The sequence below is a fragment of the Triturus cristatus genome, chromosome 11, assembly GCF_964204655.1.
Source record: "Triturus cristatus chromosome 11, aTriCri1.1, whole genome shotgun sequence".
NCBI classification, from domain to species: Eukaryota; Metazoa; Chordata; class Amphibia; order Caudata; family Salamandridae; genus Triturus; species Triturus cristatus.
The window spans coordinates 643710562-643731243 of NC_140594.1; the positions used below are offsets into that span (position 1 = coordinate 643710562).

At 44.7% G+C, this 20682-nt stretch overlaps 1 protein-coding gene and 1 pseudogene across 2 annotated transcripts in view; one reads left to right on the forward strand and one right to left on the reverse strand.

The window, feature by feature from the left end:
• Positions 1–20682, reverse strand: part of PASK (PAS domain containing serine/threonine kinase) — a 1318755-nt gene that overhangs the window by 286788 nt on the left and 1011285 nt on the right. The window lies entirely within an intron of this gene.
• On the forward strand, positions 3622–4419 carry LOC146785226 (neuron-specific calcium-binding protein hippocalcin pseudogene; annotated as a pseudogene).

Sequence of the window (20682 nt, forward strand, 5' to 3'; positions counted from 1 at the left end):
ACATGTTGCTAAAAACATTTGAAAAAGCATAGTAAAAGCTAAACATGTAATGCAAAGGTACTGTACATTTTAAAACAGTTTTTCATTCGAAGCATATATCGGAAATAAATGCAACATGAATGACTAAACAGAAATATATACATATGACGAAATGGTTGAGAAGTATTCAAAAATCAAAGCCATTTCATAACATGGTACTAAATGAAACTGTGGTAAATAAGGTGACAATGTGTCCCTGGAAGTATTCAAAGAAGTCCGTTCTATATGAATAGTTCTACTGTAAGCATATTGAATTGCCATGTCTTTTCAAATGGATTTATTTTTTTTAACATTTTTAGGAAGAGTTCCAAGTTTTGTTATGTTTGAAAATATGGAGGCCAAATTCATTGCTTCCCTGGTACACTGTGAGCCGAATCAAAGTCAGTGTATGGGTCTGGTGTAAACATGAAATCATCCAATCCTGTAGACAAAAGATCATCTACCGATGTCGGTGACAGTTGGAACACCCCGTTTTGAAGGTTAACTGCACAGAGATGTGAAGCATCACCTTCAGCAAGGGATGCTGCAGCAATGTTTGAGTCCGTTGTTATCTGTGTGCCTGTTGATCCATCTCGTACCTCAGCAGCAAGAAGCGTCTGTGAGATCTCAACGAATGCCGTCATCAGGATTGGCAGCCTTTGGGGACAACACAGAGCATGGGCCGTTATCGAGTCCAGCAGAGTATCGATATCCGATGGCATGACTGATGGGAGTGTAAGACAGATGTCTAGCACGCATTCTTCACCGCAAAGCAGGCAGCGTAGAACAGGTAAGATGCAATCTTGCCAGATTGGTCTAAATGACAGAAACCATGTTGTATTAAGTTCCCGTAGACTAGGTATGCCCAAAATTTGCACTATGCGCTCACGGCACTTCCGTTCTAGTAGAGCTTTCTCCAAATTGCTGGGAGTGACGCCGGTGGATAGGCTTGCCATAGCGTAGTAGTAGGAATAAAAACAGGATTCCTGCAACGAGTGCTAGAATTAATGGCAGACCACCAAACACAGAATGCATGAAGTTTGGAATAATTCCGAGGACTGCCTGAAAAGGTGTTAACAGTCCTGAACAGATGATCTTAAATACATGTACAATCCCGCTCGTATCAGACATGTTTAAGATACGTCCCATCATTTCTACGAAAAGTATAGGGCAGTTTGTACGAATTAGAGCCTGTATCTCAACCGAAGTCCTAGCAATTTGTAGATCATAGGTTTCTTTGGCCGAGGTCAAAGGCACGGTCTGTTGTAAAAGCATGGCTTTCATTCTGCGTAAAGTATCAAAACGTACAAAAGAAATATTCAATGAAGGCCATAGAGGCGACTCCCTGACTGTGTCTACCTGGGGGAACAATACTTGCATACAACAAGTAACCCTGGAGCTAACTGTTACCAGATATGGGATTCCTGGCAACATGTCTGATCATTCAACATGAGGTAACTCTCGTTAGAAAGTTGGCCATACGTTGGATTAATCACAGCAGCTGGTGTACCCTGCAGGTGGCAGGACAAGTTTGCCACATTACCATTACAAGCCCCGTGTAAAGAAATGTCCTGACATATCAGTGCATTTTCACAGTGTGCACCGCTTAGAAACACTTCACGATCCCCACTCCAACATCTGTATTTGTAAGGTAAATCCCAAGATGTCTTAATGTATTCTTTACCCAACCTTTCATATTTCATATTTGCCTGCTTGCATTTGTTCGAGGCAATACTGAAAATGAAAAGTAGTGACAGGCAGAGTCTTTCAGTCTGAACCTCTTGGATAGTAGCGAGAGGAGGGCGTCTGCTACTAGGTCAGAGTCCATGAGGCCTACTATTTACTGGTTGTCTTTAAGAAGGTCCAAATTCCTTCTTGTCCACAATCTTCTCTCTGACTAGATCCCCAACTTTTGGGATCCAGACAGGCCTTGCTGGGACTACCAGTTTTTCCCCAGTGGTGGTTGGCTTCAGGAACACGTTGCTTTGTTTCGATTTTAGTTCATTTAGATCCTGTAAAACAAACGAACGATCTTTGATATGAAAGGGTTCATTTTCCACCACTGTGCCTTTACATCCGAGATCAGGAACCCACATTCTTGTCCCAAATAGGACCTCATATAGAGTGACCCGCACCCTAGAGAACTTCTTGGCAAATTATTTAATGAGGGTTGGACCCCATAAAGATGTTTGACCCACCCATCACCCGAACCTAATACTCTAGCTGTTATAGACTGCTTTATGTCCCAGTTTTTCCTTTCCACAACAGAATTTCCCTCAGGACGAAACGGAAAGGAGTACCGCAATGCAACGCCCAAACTGGCCATGGCTTCTTTGTAAGCCCGAGAGCTAAACGAAGGGCCCTGGTCAGAATGTAGTGTGCCAATTGCGTATGTGCCGATAAAGACTCGTAAATCTTTTATAAGAGTTTGAGCGTCAGCCGAGCGCTGAGGCCACATCCATACGAACCTAGAGCAAGAATCTACTGCGACCATTACATATTTATAGTTACCGTCCCTTTGCAAGGGACCGCAGTGGTCCAGGTAAACACAAGCTAATGGTTAATCAGAAATCAACAGGGGTGTCTGCACAGGACGGTTCACTGCGGAGACTTTCATCTGTTGGCATATTTCACATTCCAAAACATACTTCTTGGTCTGTTTCCTAATGCCAGGCCACCAATATCTTTGTTTAAGTAAATATACTGTTGCAGAAACACCTGCATGGGCAGAGGCTATCCCTTCATGTGCTGCTAGGATCAGTCCTAATTTATGTTCCATGTTTGGAATGACCCTATCCCCCACTCCAGGGAAAAGCAAAAGGAACGTTGTTCGCATCAATTACAGAAGAGTACTTGAGTGGAAATGTCTTTGGTAAACGCTGCACCACTGCCTTTGCTTGAAGCATTGACAGCCAACAATATCTCACTGTGTATTCTCGTTTTTGAACGAGTGATCGCAGCTACGGAAGTCATCTGAACAGCCCCCTTTGCGGCTTCATCAGCCAATGAATTCCCTGCAACGTGAACGCCATCACGTTGAGGTCTCATCGTGTGTATCACGTTAGCTTTTGGTAGTTCGTTTCTCAACTGAACTACTTGTTCCCAAAGCGTTTTATGCTTTGTTGTGCCACCTTTTGCATCTTTGAATCCATTTTGAAGACAATTCTGTATATATTCATTATATGACTGAACACAGTAAAAGAAATCGCACACTATAAGTGTGGGGAATTCGCAACCTGTATTTTCAAGTGCCAGTTTGAATGCTTGTAGTTCAGCTCGCTGAGCTTTACAATCTCCTAGAGATTGAGTTTTAGTGACCATTGGTCTGAAGTTACCATCGCGCATGCGACCTTTAACAATTGTGCACGCTGCACTATAAGCTTGCTTACTCCCTGTAGCGGGTTGTGCTGATCCGCCAGTATAAATTATAAATTCGTACTGAACGAGAGGCAGAATTTCAGTGGGCAGAGGACATTCATGTTCATATTGCAGGAACGCTTGTGTTTTTAAATCAGGTTCAAAAACATATTCAACCGACCTATTGCTAAGCCCTGGAGCTGTAAAGCCGCCGCTTCTTGGGATGGGGAGAGAAAGCCCGGGGAGAACCGGGGCAGGGGGGAGCCGGAGCGGGGGCAGCGACCAGCAGTGAGCGGACTTCTGCACCAGCTCCTGTGGTTCTGTCGGCTTGGGACCAGCTCCTTCCTCATCATGGGCAAGCAGAACAGCAAACTGCGGCCGGAGATGCTCCAGGACCTGCGCGAGAACACAGAGTTCTCGGACCATGAGCTGCAGGAGTGGTACAAGGGCTTCCTCAAAGACTGTCCCTCTGGCATCCTCAACGTGGAGGAGTTCAAGAAGATCTACGCCAACTTTTTCCCTTACGGCGACGCCTCAAAGTTCGCAGAGCACGTCTTCCGCACTTTCGACACCAACGGGGATGGGACCATAGACTTCCGGGAGTTCATCATTGCACTGAGTGTCACCTCGCGGGGCAGGCTCGAGCAGAAGCTCCAGTGGGCGTTCAGCATGTACGACCTGGACGGCAATGGGTACATCAGCCGGGACGAGATGCTGGAGATTGTGCAGGCCATTTACAAGATGGTGTCTTCTGTAATGAAGATGCCAGAAGATGAGTCCACTCCAGAAAAAAGAACAGAAAAGATCTTCCGCCAGATGGACACAAACAATCACGGCAAACTATCTCTGGAGGAGTTCATCAAAGGTGCCAAGAGTGACCCTTCTATTGTGAGGCTATTGCAGTGCGACCCAAGCAACGCTTCCCAGTTTTGAAGTCTGATGCCCCCTACTACTATTGGGGAAGGACTGCGAATACAAGACACTGTCTTCTTCAAGCAACAATGTAAAGGCACATCTGGACTCTGTCTAGTTTTCTTCTTGCATGAACCACCATCTCTCTTTAGAGATGAGCCCCATCTTACCTGCCAACAAGAGACCAGCTGATCTTGCATGACTTTAGGTTTTTAGGACACCAGTCTCTCATTCTGTTTTGAAATCCTTCTGGAAAGTGGGCCCCCTTCTTCAGGGCACCTCCTCTTCCTTTCAAGAAAATCTGGAGTCTCCTTTGTCAGAAGCCTGTTTTTCTTAATTTGTTTCCTAGAAGATCAACCGCAGTCATCATTGACCATTACTCCATCGGAAGCAAGGCAGCAATGTCTGTTTTTATAAGACCGGTTTACTGCTCTTGACTTTTGCCTCCAAATAGACAACCCTTCCTCCTGCTGTGATCTATGCTTTCCATCCAGGATCCTAGGGGCACTGCTTAGACTTATTGCAGAGACAAAAGCCACCTTTTCAAAGTGACAATTTTAACCCTCACCCATCCGGACATATGTGTACCTGTTAATATTTATTTTGTTTATAGTTTTAGAAGGTGGAGGAGGATTTATTAATCCAGCTATTATTTCCTTAGACAAATGGTGGTCCAAGATAGTTGAGGGAGACTTGTTTGTGTTTTTTCTCAGTTTATTTTGCTTTTCGACAAGTCATCTCCTTTCGTCCAATCCCAGGGGTGGTCAGAAGGTTTATCTTTTATTTCACCAGATGATGACGGCCTTGAATATTTTTTTGATGCAGACAATCATTTTATTGTATGAATGAATATTTTATCCACTGTGGCCCCCTCTTCCACAGCCTTTACTAGTGTCAGATTCATAAGGCAAATGTTAGCTACTTGTAAGCATCTGCTTGTATTGAGTGGTGCTGTAGATTCTCATGCTCTGCATGCTTCTGCCATCTAGTGTTGAGCTCACATGTTTGCAAGTTGTTTTTCTTCTAAGAAGTCTTTTGAGTCACAGGATGTGCGGTGGGTCCTCCCTTGGTGGACGGTGCGCTTGGGCACCAATTCCATCGTAGATTGTTGTTTTTTTTTACACTGCAGGTGAGAATGTGTATAAAGTGAGGAGTCAGTGTATCGTGCAGTGTTAACTAGGTAATTAATTAAAAGATCTGCAATCCACAAAAGCTTATGGGAAAGAGGGTGGGTACATATGAATCTACAGCACTATATGCTATGAATAGATGCTACATGGTAACATTTTCTGTCCATAGCATGTGTAGCTACAAAAACAAATGGGCTGCATAGACTGAGAAACAATAACCTCCGTAAGCAGTAGCAAGCGTGTGGATGATGCAAATATCTGGAACAAAGTTCTCAAGAATGTCTGGCCAACTGTAGCCTGTTGGCAGCCTAGGATGTCAACACAGTAGTGCTTGGTAAAGGTGTGTGTGCTGTTAACCAGGTGGCTGCTTTGTAGATGTCAGCATGCAGGATGTTACCTATGCAAACCATCGGAGTCCTTTTCTAACGGTTTGTGTGCACCCTTGGTGGTAGGACTCTCTTAGCTTTGATGTAGCATGTTTGGCTGCACCTGACTATCCCCCCTGCTGTACTTGTTTTATACATGAGTTGGCCTTTGTAAAGGCTGTAAATAGCTCATCAGTCTTTTGAAAGACCTTGGTCCTGTCAATGTAATACATAAGAGCTGTTTTGACATCTAACGTGTAGAACTGTTTCCACTACCAAATCGGACTGCAGAAAAGACTGTGAGCTATGTTCTGGGTAAGGTGGAAGTGTGATACCACCTTGTGGAGAGATTTAGCATTGGTTGTCAGAACAACTCTATCTTTGTGAGCCTGAATGAAAGGCGCTTGTTGGGTGAGTGCTTGTAGTTCACTATTGCCTCTTAAGGAAGTAATGGCCACCAGGAAGGTCAACTTCCAGAAAAAGAACTGTAGGGGGGATGAGTGTAACAGCTGGCCCCCATGAGCCTCGCGAGGACTACATCCTGCCCCCAGGGTGCCCACATAGTGGTCATGTCTATCTTGGCAAGAACTCCCTTCCCTCAAATGACCTGAAAGAATGCTTTGAGGGCTAGGTGTATGGCTAGTAATTCCAGCTAATTGCTGTGATAGCTCTCGTGCTGAGGGTCCCACACACCCTGGATGGTCATAGCATTTAGATGTGCACCCCAGCCTGTAAGAAAGGAATCTTTGGAGATGTTTACTTGCGGAATGGTGTCTACAAAAGGCCTGCTATGCAACATGCTGTTGCTGTTCCAGTCGAGAGAGATGGGAGTTCTAGCCTTTATCAACATTAGATCTTCCTAGTGACCCTCTGCTTGTGTTCATTGCGCTTTGAGGCATTGTTGTAGGGGGTGTGGAGCTTGGCATGGGGTACGATTGAGATATATAATGCCATCATGCCCTGAGGCGCATGACCGTTTTGACTGAGAGGGGTGGCTGAGAAAGAAGCAGCACCAGCTTGAATGCCAGCACTCTCTATTGGTTGGGGTAGGTTTTGCCCCATAACTGTGTTTAACATGGATTGTCAGTAGGTTTGGATTAATTGAGGTTGGAGGTGGGCGTTTATGGAAAATCCCAAGGAAATTGCTGCAACTGTGGGCTTAGGCATTGCTGACTGGTACCAGTTGTTGAAGTAGGGGGAAACGTGAGTGCTCTGCCTTTGTAGTTGTACCGTCTGCTAGGCACTTTGTGAACACCCTTGGAGCTGTAGTGACCCAGAAAAGAAGCACTTTGCTTTATGGCAAGTGGCTATCACTACGAATTCAAAGATACCAGCGGTGGGCAGGGTGGATGGGTATGGGAAAGTAGACGTCCTTGAGGTTAGGCCCCATCATACAATTGCCTTGTCAGAGCAGTGGGATGACATGCAGAGTTGTCATATGGAAATGTTTCATCAGGATGTATTTGAGAGGCCTGTGGTCTATGATAGGCCTGAGGGACTCCTCCTTTTTTGGGGATGAGGAAATACAGAGAGTAGATGCCTTTTCCCATGTGCTTTGGAGGGACTCTCCCTATTGTGCCTTTCTCGAGAAGCTCTTGTACCTTTCCGTACAGAAGGCAGAAATGGTTTCTGCTGCCGATGTGTCTGTAAGGTGGGATGTTGGGCGTGGTTGTGAGAAGTTTTAGGCAAAAGCTATGGCGAACCATCTCTATAACATACTGGTCTTATGTGATTTCCACCCACTGACGGAGGAAATGTTTTATTCTTCTCCTGGCAGGTGATGTGTGACTTGGGGAGGAGGTGGAAACTCCTTTACTGGAACCACCTCTGCCCTTGCCGCTATTGTTTGCCTCTGTATGTATCCCTGGGTGTACCCCTACTGATCGTTGGTTTGCAGCTGTCTCTGGTAAGACTGCAGCTGGTCGGGTGAAGTGGCCTTTGCTCTTCCCATGGGCTGTTGCTTGCGAACGAAGTCTCTTGTTGCTGAAGGTTGCAGGGCACCAATAGACTTTGTAATCTGTGTCCTCCTTTATTTTCTCAAGCGTCTTGTCAACCTGGGGCAGAAGAGATGCTCCCCGTTGAACAGGACATTGTGGAGTTGCTGCTGGACTTCAGATTTGAACCTTGAGACGTGAAGTAGATCATTGTGTCTGATGAGAGCACTGGTGTTGATATCTCGAGAGGCTCGGTCTGTGGTGTTGACAATGTTGGTTGGTATTTGAGTTGGCTTTTCCCTTGGACACCTCTGAAGGCTGTCTTACTACGAAAGAATCCTAACAAAATTGGCTATGCACCAGTGTATGGCTGGCTCTGCAGCTACCCTTTTACCTGCTGTGTGTGATTGTCTTATTTTTCTTATTGGACAGTGGGACATCGCCTGTGGCTTGGGCAGAGGCCCTTTTATGGACATTGTGGATTATAAATGAGCCAAGAGCTTTTTTTTTTATCTAAATAGGGTCGCTAGAGAAAGGTTTTTATTTCTTTTCAACCTCAACTAGGTGTTGCTATGCTAGTCTTTTTTTGATCAGTTGGTAAGTAGGGTCCTATGGAAAGCTTGGATATGAAAAAGTGTGTAGGGACTCCTCATGTGACTCTGGTGGAGGCTGAGGAGGTAATGTGCACCAGCATGGTGGTGATAGGGACATTAGACCTCTTCCTTTTGTTCCTCCTCTGTCTCTCTTCAGTGCTGGCTCGGAGGAGGGTTTTCCTTGAAAAGCAAGCCTTCTTGTGCGATGAAGTGTGTCTGTTGGCTTCAGTGGGGGTGGTTTCGCCAAGATATTGCAAGTGATGGGCTAGACGAAGAGACGCTTCTGCCTGCCATCTAGATCCTCTTGAAATCTTTGCACGATTTGCACTTCCGATTCCCTGGATCTGGCTGTTAATGGAACCTTCAGTGTTGATGAGATCTTTGACATAGACAGGATCTTCAGCGCTGGCATCGGGTGAGTGGGGATGCTTGGCATGCTTGAAGCAGGTAGTTCTTGACAACTGATAGAAGTGGATGACCTTGGGCAGAGCTTTGGTAGACTCCAGTGCTTTCTCTGGTTGCCAGCTAGAGCATGAAGGTGGCAGGTGCCTATATGGGGCAGTCTTTTGTGTGTGTGCTCGGTACTTGATGTCCACAGGAGCAGTGCTCTGCCTCAGCATGGAACATTTTATGTGACAGTGGCATGGTCATGTGAGTTTCAGAGCTGAGTGGCATACTTACAACCCTGTGCATGGTCTTTGTTCGAGTGCCATTGGTCTTCAGTGTCAGCTTAATTTCTTCCTTGTGCTCTGACACACTCGAGGAGACTGGCTCTCGACAAGGTGTTGGTTTAACTGCCAGGACTCTAGATAGGCTGCCTCTTAGCCTTCTTTGACAGCAAAGGGAACTTCTCTAAATGTCTGAAGTTTTGGAGGAAGGCTGTTGATGGTTTTTCAATGCATCAGTGTCAATGTCCAAGCACGTGGGTCCAAAAATGTGTATGAACCTCAATTAACTCTGAGGCCCTCTTGGTGTATGACCGAAGAAAAAGACTATCTAAAGTGGAGTCATTGTCTATGCGCGTTGTCCACTAGGGGAGGTGTCCCAGCACATCTTGAAACAATTCTTCGAATGAAAAAACAACTTAAGAACGTACATCCCTAACACTGGATGGCAGGAACATGCAGCCGCACTTGCTGAGGAGAGCGTATTCTGCTAGCAGGTATGACTTACTCCTTATGTCCAAAAGTAAGTCACACCATCTCACAAAACAATGTTGGGCCTCTTATAGCCAATGCGGGTGATGATCTGTTTTTCTTATGGGTTCCTATTGATGCTCCTCTTTCCATTACAGTTTACTGTCTGACTCTCTCTCACACACACACACACACACTTCTCGCCTCTCTTTTCTTCATGTGCAACAGCTAGCTTAAACAATTTTTTGGGCAGTTTGCTCTCTTGCCCCCGTCCCAAGTTTTACAGCATGAGCATTGTTCTAGATTCACATGCTTGGCATACTCGTAACATCTGGTGGCTGGCTCTCATTATAGTTTCACTGTAACAGCAGAATTTCCTGGCACTGGGCAACATATTTAGATTTATCTGCCATCATGGTCGGTCTAGGAGCCAGTTTTTGGCTCCGAGGAACTTGTTCTCAAGAAATGATTGAGGATATTTTTTTAACAAAGTGGAGGTTAAATTCCAATTCCCCAAAAATACTGCAGCTACAGAACTTTTTAAAAATTAAGTGTAGAAGATAGGAAAAGGCCCGGGTAGGGCAAACTCACTGTTTCAGATCACGTTGTTTGGTTATAAATATGCTGTCATTTGTGCCTTCAGGTGGTTCCTGATGCGCAGAAATTTGTGAAGCAGTAAGTTCCAGCCTAGGCCTCTTCAGCAAGAAAGAGAACTGTCAGCCATGTCGGCTTCAACAGGTAACGACAGACCCATCTTTTTCTTCTGAAGAAAAATATGTTGATGGGGAGTCAATTAGAGGAACAACCTAGAGACTATGGGGCATATTTACAATCACCTTCCGCCGCGTCACTTTTTTTTGACACACTGGCAGTGCAGTGCTCCATGTTTACAAGGCCATGTGGAGCCACCCTGCATGGCTTTTCGAGGCCTTGTACATATGACCCCTTTTCACACAGCTCTTTGCGTGAAAGGGCCGTGCCATGAGTGTTCCCATGCAACACCCATGGATTCTGCCGCATTCTCCGATTTACAGGGTTTCGTAGACCTGGGAATGTGTCAGAATCCGGGAGGCACAATGAGGAGAAATACTTTTATTTCTCCTAGTTTTTTCCTCTTTCTATGCGTGCAGCATCTCGTGATTGTTTTTTTGCAGGACGGTGTCCTTTTCTGCACAAGACCAATCATCCCGGCAACGCAGGCACCCGTGCATCATGGTGCACAGTTGGCTGCCATGTGCCTGTGTTGGCGCATGGCGGCCAGGTGTGCACAGTGCAGGGAAGAGCTCAGGGATAAGTCATATTGTTGTAAATGGGACGAATCCCTGTGCTTTGAAAGTGATGCAGTACGGCGCAGCCAAATGGCTTGTAAATCAGGCCCCTAATATCCTGTTGTTAGTTTCACCGCGTTAGTGATCACCATTGCGAGGGTGCTGTATCTGGGCTTCTGTACTTAGAATGCAGTAAACCAATGCTCAAAGAGTGCTGCTTCTGACTACTCTATCAACCACCAAATCACCAACCATGTGCACCTCTTCTGCAGGGATGTAAGTGGGGAAACACAGGGTATCAACAAGGAACTAACCGTTGCTTCAAACAAAACTATCTTGACTCTTTTGTCCCTCTGTGCCGATTCCTGAATCTCACAGTACCTCTTGAAGAGTTTAACATCAATCTTGTCAAAAGTGACTAGAAAGGGGGTTGAGGGGTAGCTTTGAGAGTCTTTGATGAATGGAAGAGTTTGTTTTGCTGAGTATGTAAAGAACATATTAAATATCTGGTTCTACTAAAAAAAAAAAAAAAAAAAAAAAAAAAAACATATTCAACATCTGTTGCAGCAAGAGAATTAACCCATTGTATCTATCTAGGATGTAAAGCTTTTGCATTTAGAATGCTCGCTTTTGTGACCGCCTCTAAGGCTGGTACAGGAGTCACGACAATAATGCGTTTCCCTTGAGCTAGAGATCTTTCTTTTGCTACAGCGGGTTGAACTGCTGTCAGTATCATTTCTGTTGAAGTGAAGCGCATTTCTGCTTGTGTATACAAATGTGATTGGTATGCTATTGGTACTTTTTCACCCTCATTAAATGTTAAATAGGTGAATCCGCATTGACCCGAAATTATTCGGATCACTAAATTGCGTTTATTTACGCGTGTTTGTAAGTGATTTGTTGCAACAGGTTAGCCTGGAGTGAACGCAGGATTTCTGTATTATCTTGTGTCCAATGTTTTGTTGAAAAATCAGGTTTGATTAATTTGTAGAGAGGTTTAACCCTTTCTGCGTAATTTAGAATGAAAGTTCTTCCAAAATCAAGGATTGTAAATTTTTCAGTTTTTGGAGGTTAGAGCAGCTTGCACTTTTCTAAAACGTTAGCTGCCAGGCTCTTGCCTTCACTTGAAAGCTCAAATCCTAGGAAAAGGACATTGAGATGGGCAATTCTGGATTTTTTAAAGTTGAATTTATAGCCTTCAGAGGCGAAGCCCAATATAAAGGTACTCATCCTGTTCACCTGCCTATCTAGGTCATCGTCTATCAGATAGATGTCATCGACATATGACAATGCCTCATTATCATAAATTTGTAGTAACTCTGTTACCCTTGCTGAGAATATCCCCGGGCTGTTTTTGAACCTCGCGGGAGTCGACAAAATTGACTCTGTGTCCCCATTATTGAGAACTTTCAGGTGCTATGTTTTGACAAAAGAAACCATTTGAAATGTCCAATGTGGTTTTATATTTTTTACGCACAATGTTATTCATTAATGCTGTACTATGTGCATTTTGAACTGCAAATGTTTTGGAACAAGTGTTCAAGTGTCTGTAATCTGAAACTAGACAATATGTATTGTCTGGTTTGGAAATAGGAAACAAAGGATTGTTCATTGAGGAGGTGCATGTTTCAATCACCCCTTGGTATTCAAGTTGATCTAAGATCTCCCTGACCTCTTTTTTAGCTTCTTGCTTTATTGGGTACTGCCTTTGTGTAGTAGGTTTTAGTTGTATTTTGTGGTGAGCTGAGTCCTCATCCCATCCTACAAGATTTTTGTATAATGCTGGGGCCCGGGCAACTGCCCATTTCCTGGCATAAGTATATTTTAGGTGAAATTGGAATATGGTTGGAGAAGGCTGGCATAATGATGTCCTCGCCATGTGGGCACTCCCTGACAAAGTTTGGTGGCCAGTCCTTTTCTGCTAGAAGTATATCATAACCCCTTGAAAGTTTCTCCCAAAAGAGTGCTTTCACTTTTCTTGGTATGTCTCCCTCCATTCGGAGTGTTATTTCATACAACTTTTGTGGAGTACTAACCCTGGCCTCTACAGTCTCTACTGTGATGTACTCATTCAAGTCCACTATCTCCAGAAGTTCCTTCAGGTTCTGGCGAGCTATTGTTACTTCTGCTGCTCTGTCCAGCATTGTCTGAGCTCATTCTTCGCTCTTGAGCTGTGTTCTCAGTATTCTTGGCATGTCTGATCTTCAGACCTGCTACCTTCTTTTTTGTGAATTGAGGTTTTGATTTATTTTTCTGAACATGTTTATCGTCTTTGGATTTCACGCGTTCTTCTTTGTGTTCTGACAGTCCTCTTCTTTCTGATGTCTGTGACGATATCTGAAAGGTACGAGAGGAACGTGTATCAGTATCTTGATACCTGTCTGGTTTTCTTAAATGATCCCTATTCCTGAGGTTATACCTCCTTTCAGAGGGCTCCTTTTGAGGAGACCTACCTCGGGATTGAGAACGTGTCTCATTTGAATTTTGTTTATTAGTTTCCCACTTCTTTTCTGAAGATGTAGGATTTTGTTTAATAGAGTCCTTCTCAGGACCTTCAGATAGTTTTGGCTTCAAAGGTTTTCCACCCAAACTATCTCTGCCTAATTCTGCACAAGATTTTTCTATTATTCTGGGTAGTTCATGTTGATGTTCTGTTACATCAAATTCCCTTAAGCGTTGGCAGATCGCCACTGATGCTGCCTCTCCTTTAATATTAGATAATATTATTGTTGAGACCTGGTCGAAGTTTTTCAGCAATTTCATACCTAAATTCAGAGTAGGTTCTGCCCCGTATTAGTTTTGAATTTGTTTCAGGACATCTGGTATTACTGCAATTGACGGAACACCATGTGTTTTAGTATAGATGGCAGCAAAGACTGTGCCCCAAGTGGTGCAGTCTTCCAGTTGTGGTGTGATCCGCATTGGTAAACAGATTGTTAGGATTCTGTGTTTCTCATAAGGGCTAGTATTTGGAAATACTGCTGAGATTTGAGTAATTTTTTGAGCTATCCAGAATGGAATTTGTTCATGTTTTGTGGACATTTTACCCATGACTGTGTGTAAAGTCTGTGGAGTAATTTTTAATGTATACCCCTGTTGAGGTGTTTGATTTGGAATGGTCATTTGTGGTTGGTCTGTGAAAGTCCGCATGACACATTGGACTAATTGTCTGTAAATTTCTATTAACTCGTGTAGTTGAGTAAGTAATTCTTCATCTGACATTTCTTCGATGTCAGGATGAGGTGTGTAGCCGGCTAGAATCGGCCATGTTCCTCCTGGTCTACCTAGTGGACTGAGCCTGGTAATGTTTTTGTGATGTTTTACGGCGCCTTTAAACTAGAGATTATGCTCCTGGTATATGAGTGGAATTTCAATATCCTCTAAAGGAATATATTCCTCAAGTGGTTCATCTTCTTTAAAGAAGTGAAATACTTTTGTTACTGGATTTGATTCTGGGAATACAATCCATGAATAGAATACCTCTGTCTAAAAGGATTCATGTGCCTGTATCACGAAAACTGCTCTACCACCTCTTGGTGTTAGGCCGTGTTTTATACGTTTTAGAGTGATGGCTCTTCTTAAGTTTGGAGGGATGTTTATAACACCCTCATCGGTTTAATTTAAACCTGTAAAATTAAAAGCTGTTACGACTGGTTCAGCCGCAGCTACATCCCCGTTCAGGGACATTGTTTTTTGAAAAATGTAGAACAAGTTTCAAGGAAACAAAGATAAAGTGCACAATATTTTGGAACACTGTATCCTTCGACGTTGAACAAATCATACAGCTAATATATAGGATTTTTGTCCTATTCAGCTTTGACGGATACTTAACCCTACCCACTCCAGACGTCTTATGGAGTATGTGAGTAGGGGTCTTTGAGAAAATCACGACTGAGTTACTCAGTATCTAGCGTTACATTAGTGCCTTACCAAACGTTGGGCGCCATGTAGTGTAGTTCCTATTTCCCTAATAGGCTCTGTGAATTGGAATAATATATCCTATAGGTTTGGCATAGGACTGAGGTCAGTATGCCCCTATCGAGTATATTAAACTTAATTATTTTCTACCAGCTAACTCAGAGGGCACTAGAAACTCCTTGTAAACAAGAAGGGAGTAGTTTCTGGCAACCGCATAAACATGACAACTTTGTTTCCTTTTAGAATCCGAACACTCTCAGAATCGTGGAAACAACAGATAACATTTTCACTCAGCTAGTCGTGCATGCTTAGTTTCTTCAGAGTTACACAGAAAGAATAGACGGGCGTTTCAATAAAAGGATTTATTAAACAGTCTTGTTTCTCGTGTAAGAGATATGAGCTGTTACAATCGTAAGACAGTGTGCGAGATATATTATGTACAGCGTAAGAAATAGAAAGAAATAATACTGCTCTAGCATTATCTTTTAGCTATGACACATATAACATAAATAACATAACATAATAATAACATATAATAACATAATAACATATATAATATATATATAACATATAATAACATAAATAACATAACCTAAAAATGCGAGTACTCATAAGATGCTTCTCTAACTAGTTCTACCCCAGTGTAATTAACCTAAGTATAGTGCAAGGTAAGAAGTAGGTGATGTATTCTATAGTATGGTAGACTATAGTATGCCAAGTCTGGTATGCCAAGAGTCCCTCTAGGTTCTAGTCAGCTCCATACCTTGAGAATGAGAAAGGTGGGAATCTCTTTCCGGATCTCGAACTCGAACACCCCGCGAAGGGAGTCAGAACACTGGAAGCTGGATTCTAAGAACTCGTTGTGACGTTGGGGTGGACGGATGTAGGTGACCATGCCAGTATTTGGATAGCATGGCTAATGCCTAAATAAGGACTGGGATCTTATGCCTATATAAGGGCAATGGGAATTGTGCCTATATAAGGACATGTATCAGGAAAACCTATATACGGATACCTAAAGCGGAATACAACAGGCGGGTGTCTGCCATCTTATGTCGCACCCCAACAGCCGATGTGACTTCAATTTCCTGATGTTTGTATCAAAGGCTCTAGGTACCGCGCTCCTGTCCCATGATCTTTTTTAAAGGACAGCACTGCACTGTTGCATAGTCTGCTCAAACAAAAACATAAAAAACTATTTCTTCAGACTTTTCTATGTAACTAATGGAAACAACATATTTCAAGAAATCTCGCTCTCTTTTACTTTTTGTGTTGGTAACATTGTTTATTTAACTGCAGATCTTTTTAGTTCTATTTTATAAGCACTCCTTTCTCCAAACCTCAAAACATCCAATGTATCCATCGTTTGACCAGCACGGACAGGAGCCATTTAGCTGCTGGATCACAGTGCCGTGAAATCATTCCTTTTAGTTGTGTCCCACATCTTATGGCATGTTTCCCTACTCAGTTTTAAATGTAGACAACAACAAAAACACACGCATGTACCGCGGCGGCCGTGAAGCAGGCACAGTGCTCCCGCCTCAGGTTTGAATGCAGACAACAAGAAATTTCCTTTAAACAACATGTTGATACTGGACCCAGGAACTGTTGGGAGTAGGAGGCAGCCACAGCCAGAGGAGAGGAGGGAGTGGGCAGTAGTATCAGGACAGCCGGAGGGAGTAAGGGGAGGAGAGCGAGCATGCGAAAGATTAAATGCTCATTCAAATTTAAAAAATAGTTCCTGACCAGAAAGTCAAATGGAAACAAGCAAGATTTCTTACAAGACAATCAACTAGACCAATTCAAAGCGATAGGAGGAGTCAAACCCAGCAACAAACATACAACAGATCACCTAAAGCGCAAGCACTGTAGGCCTGACCTAAAGAAGCGGAAGCCCACTGTTCCTAGGGCAATACTCCTGGGAGTGAACAACTTGAAAAAAGGCAGGAGCAGGATGCCAAAGTAACCAGTAGCATGCAAGATTTCTTACAAGACAACTAGCTGGACCAATCCAAAGTGATAGGAGGTGTCAAATCCTGCAAAGTACATACAACAGACTTTTCTTATCTCCTAGCTCTTCTCCCAACACCCTTCCGAGATAAAAGATATTCACCATCTACAAGAAAAAAGCAGATTTCTATCTGGGCACAAAACAAACTTCCTTTGAGGAGAAAAAGGAATTGGTCTTTTGAAACAAAATGAAACAAGTATATTTGCATCATACAAGCCGTTGAAAAAATCACAATCTACTCAGATGAATTTTTTTTAAATTAATAATAATATTTTTCACAAGACTGTTTTTTTCTGTTCAAACGTCATAACTTATCAAAGAGTGACACGCGAGGGAATAAATTAAACGCAACATAGACTTTTACGCAGTTTGAGTAACTTAAATTGCACAACTGCTCCAAGCTAAAACATACAACAAAAAAGAATTTATTATTGATCAGATAGGCGAAACCTATAGCATTTACCAAGTCTTGGTTTTTTTTTGTTCAGTAACCAAAGAACGGCGTCCGTCGGGTGTCCGCCATCTTATGTCTCACCCAACAGCCAATGTGACTTCAGATTCCTGATGTTTGCATCAAAGGCTCTAGGTACCAAGCTCCTGTCCCATGATCTTTTTTAAAGGACAGCACCGCACTGTTGCACGGTCTGCTCAAACAAAAACATGAAAAACACCTGTGGATGGGGAAGCATTATCTGCCGCCTCACCTGCGAATATGCCTCATTGGGCTATTGTTTGCCGCCCTCTGTCCATTTTGAAATTGGGGGACTCTACCCTTAGAATTATGAGCTGGAATATAGCCGGTCTCAACTCCAAAATTATATAACCTGAATGGCTAACTTTCATTAGGCAGTATGCACAAGTTACTACTTGTGTAACAATATATTGTAAGAGACATTAGTTACTGAGAGATTCCTTACCTTAGAATATCCCCAGGCGTCAGACTGGATCCGTAACGTTTTGCCAGCAGTACCCCTGCGCGTCAGTAGGTGGCGTCGTAAGCGTGGAGATGACGTCACGGAGACTACTTAGGTGCCACCCATGCTTGCTGATGTCAGTTCTGTACACGACTTTCCGCGCCAGGAATGCAGAGCCATGCAAGAAACCGACCATTGGCGCCATGAAACTAGGGCCCTAATCCATCTAAGGATTATCCTGCAAGGTTGCTGGGGGGGCAACGCTTTACACCATATACTGCGGACTCATAAATGGGACATTTATGTGATGGGAGTTGTATATTGACATGCCCAGGCAAGGGATAGTTGTTGATTGTACTGCTTTTTGAGTGTTAAAATGCAAATAAAAATATTTACCAAAAAAAAAAAAAAAAAATGAAACTAGGGCCCTAAAAAGGGGGATGACCATAACCCTAGAAATCAGTTTGCAGAACGGGGAGGATGGGTGGGGCGGTAAAGAATCTATCACTAACTAATATTTCTTACAGATATATCGTTACACAAGTAGTAATTTGTGCATCTGAGAGAGACACGTTAGTGATAGGTTCCTTACCTTAGAATAGTTACCCCAGCAACATCAACCCCGGTGGTGGGTCTGCGAACAAGATTACACCAGAAAGTCACGCAGAACAGAACAGCCAAAGAAGCCGTCTCTCCAGACCTGACTGTCAAGTCAGTAATGCTTGGTAAACGTGTGCAGCGAGGCCCATATAGCTGCCTGACAAATGTCCTGCAAGGGAACGCCGCGTCCCAAGGCAACAGTGGCTGCCGTTGCCCTGGTAGAATGGGCACGAAGCCCCACAGGAGGCTCCTTCTTAGCCAACGAGTAACAGGCCTTGATGCAGAGAACGACCGAGAGATGGTCCGCTTGAGCACAGCCTGACCTCTTTTGGCGCCCACGTTGCCAACAAACAGTTGGTCATCCGTCCGGAACTGTCGTGTGCGCTGGAGGCAGAACAACAGCACACGTTTTAGGTCCAGACGGTGGAGCCTCTCTTCCTCTTTAGAAGGATGCGGAGGCCGAAAGAAGGTGGGCAAAGTGATGGTCTGCCTGATGTGGAAGGGCGTGACAACCTTTGGCAAAAAAGAAGGACGGGTCCTTAAAACCACCTCTTCCGGATGAACAGAAAGGAAAGGAGGTTTGGAAGAAAGAGCCTGGAGCTCACTCACTCTTCTGGCAGAGGTGATAACTACCAAGAAAGTCGTCTTGAGAGTGAGAAGACGCAAAGGACAGGTATGAAGGGGCTCGAAGGGAGCGCATATCAGATATGTCAAGACAAGGTTTAAGTCCCATTGAGGCATTATGAATGGTACGGGAAGAAATGTGTGCGTAATGCCTTTTAGGAAACTGTTAGCAACCGGGGATTTAAAAAGAGAAGGCTGTTCTGGAAGCCGTAAAAAGGCATAGAGAGGGCTGAAAGATAACCTTTGGTAGTGCCCAGAGCAGAGCCCTGCTGGGCCAAAGAAAGAAGGAACAGAAGGACTTCAGAAAGAGGGGCAGAAAGGGGATCCACACCCTTAGCTGTGCACCATGCCACAAACTTGTTCCACCTACAGGCGTATACTGTCTTAGTGGAGGGACGCCTGGCTGCCAGAATGACATCACAGACTTCGGGAGGAAGATCGAAAGCTGTCAACTGTCGCCGCTCAATCTCCACGCATGGAGGTGGAGGCGGAACAGGTTCGGGTGGAGGACCGTCCCCTGCTGCTGTGACAGAAGATCCTCCCGAAGAGGCTGTCGGATCAGGGGATCGGTCGCCATGCTGAGTAGCTCGGGATACCAGTATCTTCGTGCCCAATCCGGAGTCACAAGGATGACTTGGACCCAGTCGCGCCGAATCTTCTTCAGCACTCTGGGCGGAAGTGGTATAGGCGGAATGGCGTACAATAGACCGCAACTTCACTCGCGACGAAAAGCGTAGCCTAGCAAGTGCTGCCTTGGAAATTCCAACGTGCAGAACTGAAGACATTGTGCGTTCTCTTCGGTGGCGAATAGATCTAACCAAGGCTCTCCCCACTGCAGAAAGAGACCTTGCACCAGTTCCGAGTGATGACGCCATTTGTGATCCATCAAGCACCGGGGGTTGAGTTCGTCTGCCCTGGCGTTGAGAGAACCTGCCAGGTGTTGAACCACCAAGGTGATGCCCTGATGTTCCAGCCATGTCCAGAGGTGCAGAGCCTGCTGACATAGGGTCCAGGACCCCACCCCGCCCTGTTTGTTGCAATACCACATGGTGGTGGTGTTGTCCGTGAACACCTGCACCACACTTCCCCGGACAGAGGGAAGGAATGCCTTCAGTGCAAGTCGGATCGCCCGAAGCTCCAACAGATTGATATGGAGCCGGGACTCCGCCGGAGACCAGAGGCCTCTGATCTCCGCCTCTCCCAAGTGGCCTCCCCATCCCAGGAGGGACGCATCCGTCACCACTGTGTGCTCCGGTTGGGGAAGGGAGAGGGATCTGCCATTGATCCAATCACGATTCGTGAGCCACCACTGCAATTGCCATGCAGTTCCCTCCGAGATCTGGACATGATCGGACAGGTTGCCCTGATGCTGCGCCCACTGGAACTTCAGGTCCCACTGCAGAGCCCGCATATACCATCTGGCATGTGTCACCAGCAGAATGCAGGAGGCCATCAGGCCTAGAAGCTGGAGGGTCATCCTGACCGAAACCAGGGACAGAGGCTGAAAGATCGGAATCATAGCCTGAATATACTGGACTCGCTGCTCGGGAGAATAAACCCGAAACAGCGTCGAATCCAGAACCGCTCCGATGAAGGGGAGCTTCGGAGAGGGACTCAGGTGCGACTTTGGAACGTTGATGGAGAACCCCAGCAAATGCAGGAGGTCGGCCGTAGTCTGAAGGTGGTTGACGACTACCTGTCTTCAACAACCAGTCGTCGAAGGTAAGGGATGACTGACACCCCCAATGTCACTCTTCCTACTAGACTTACTTGGTTGAAGTCGAGGACGATAGCCAGCATCCACGGGAGCGAAGAATAGGGTTACTCCTCTGCCCTAAGGTATCTCTACCCTCAGTGATATTGTTACAACTGAGCAATAAATGACACCTCTGGGAAGAGCTG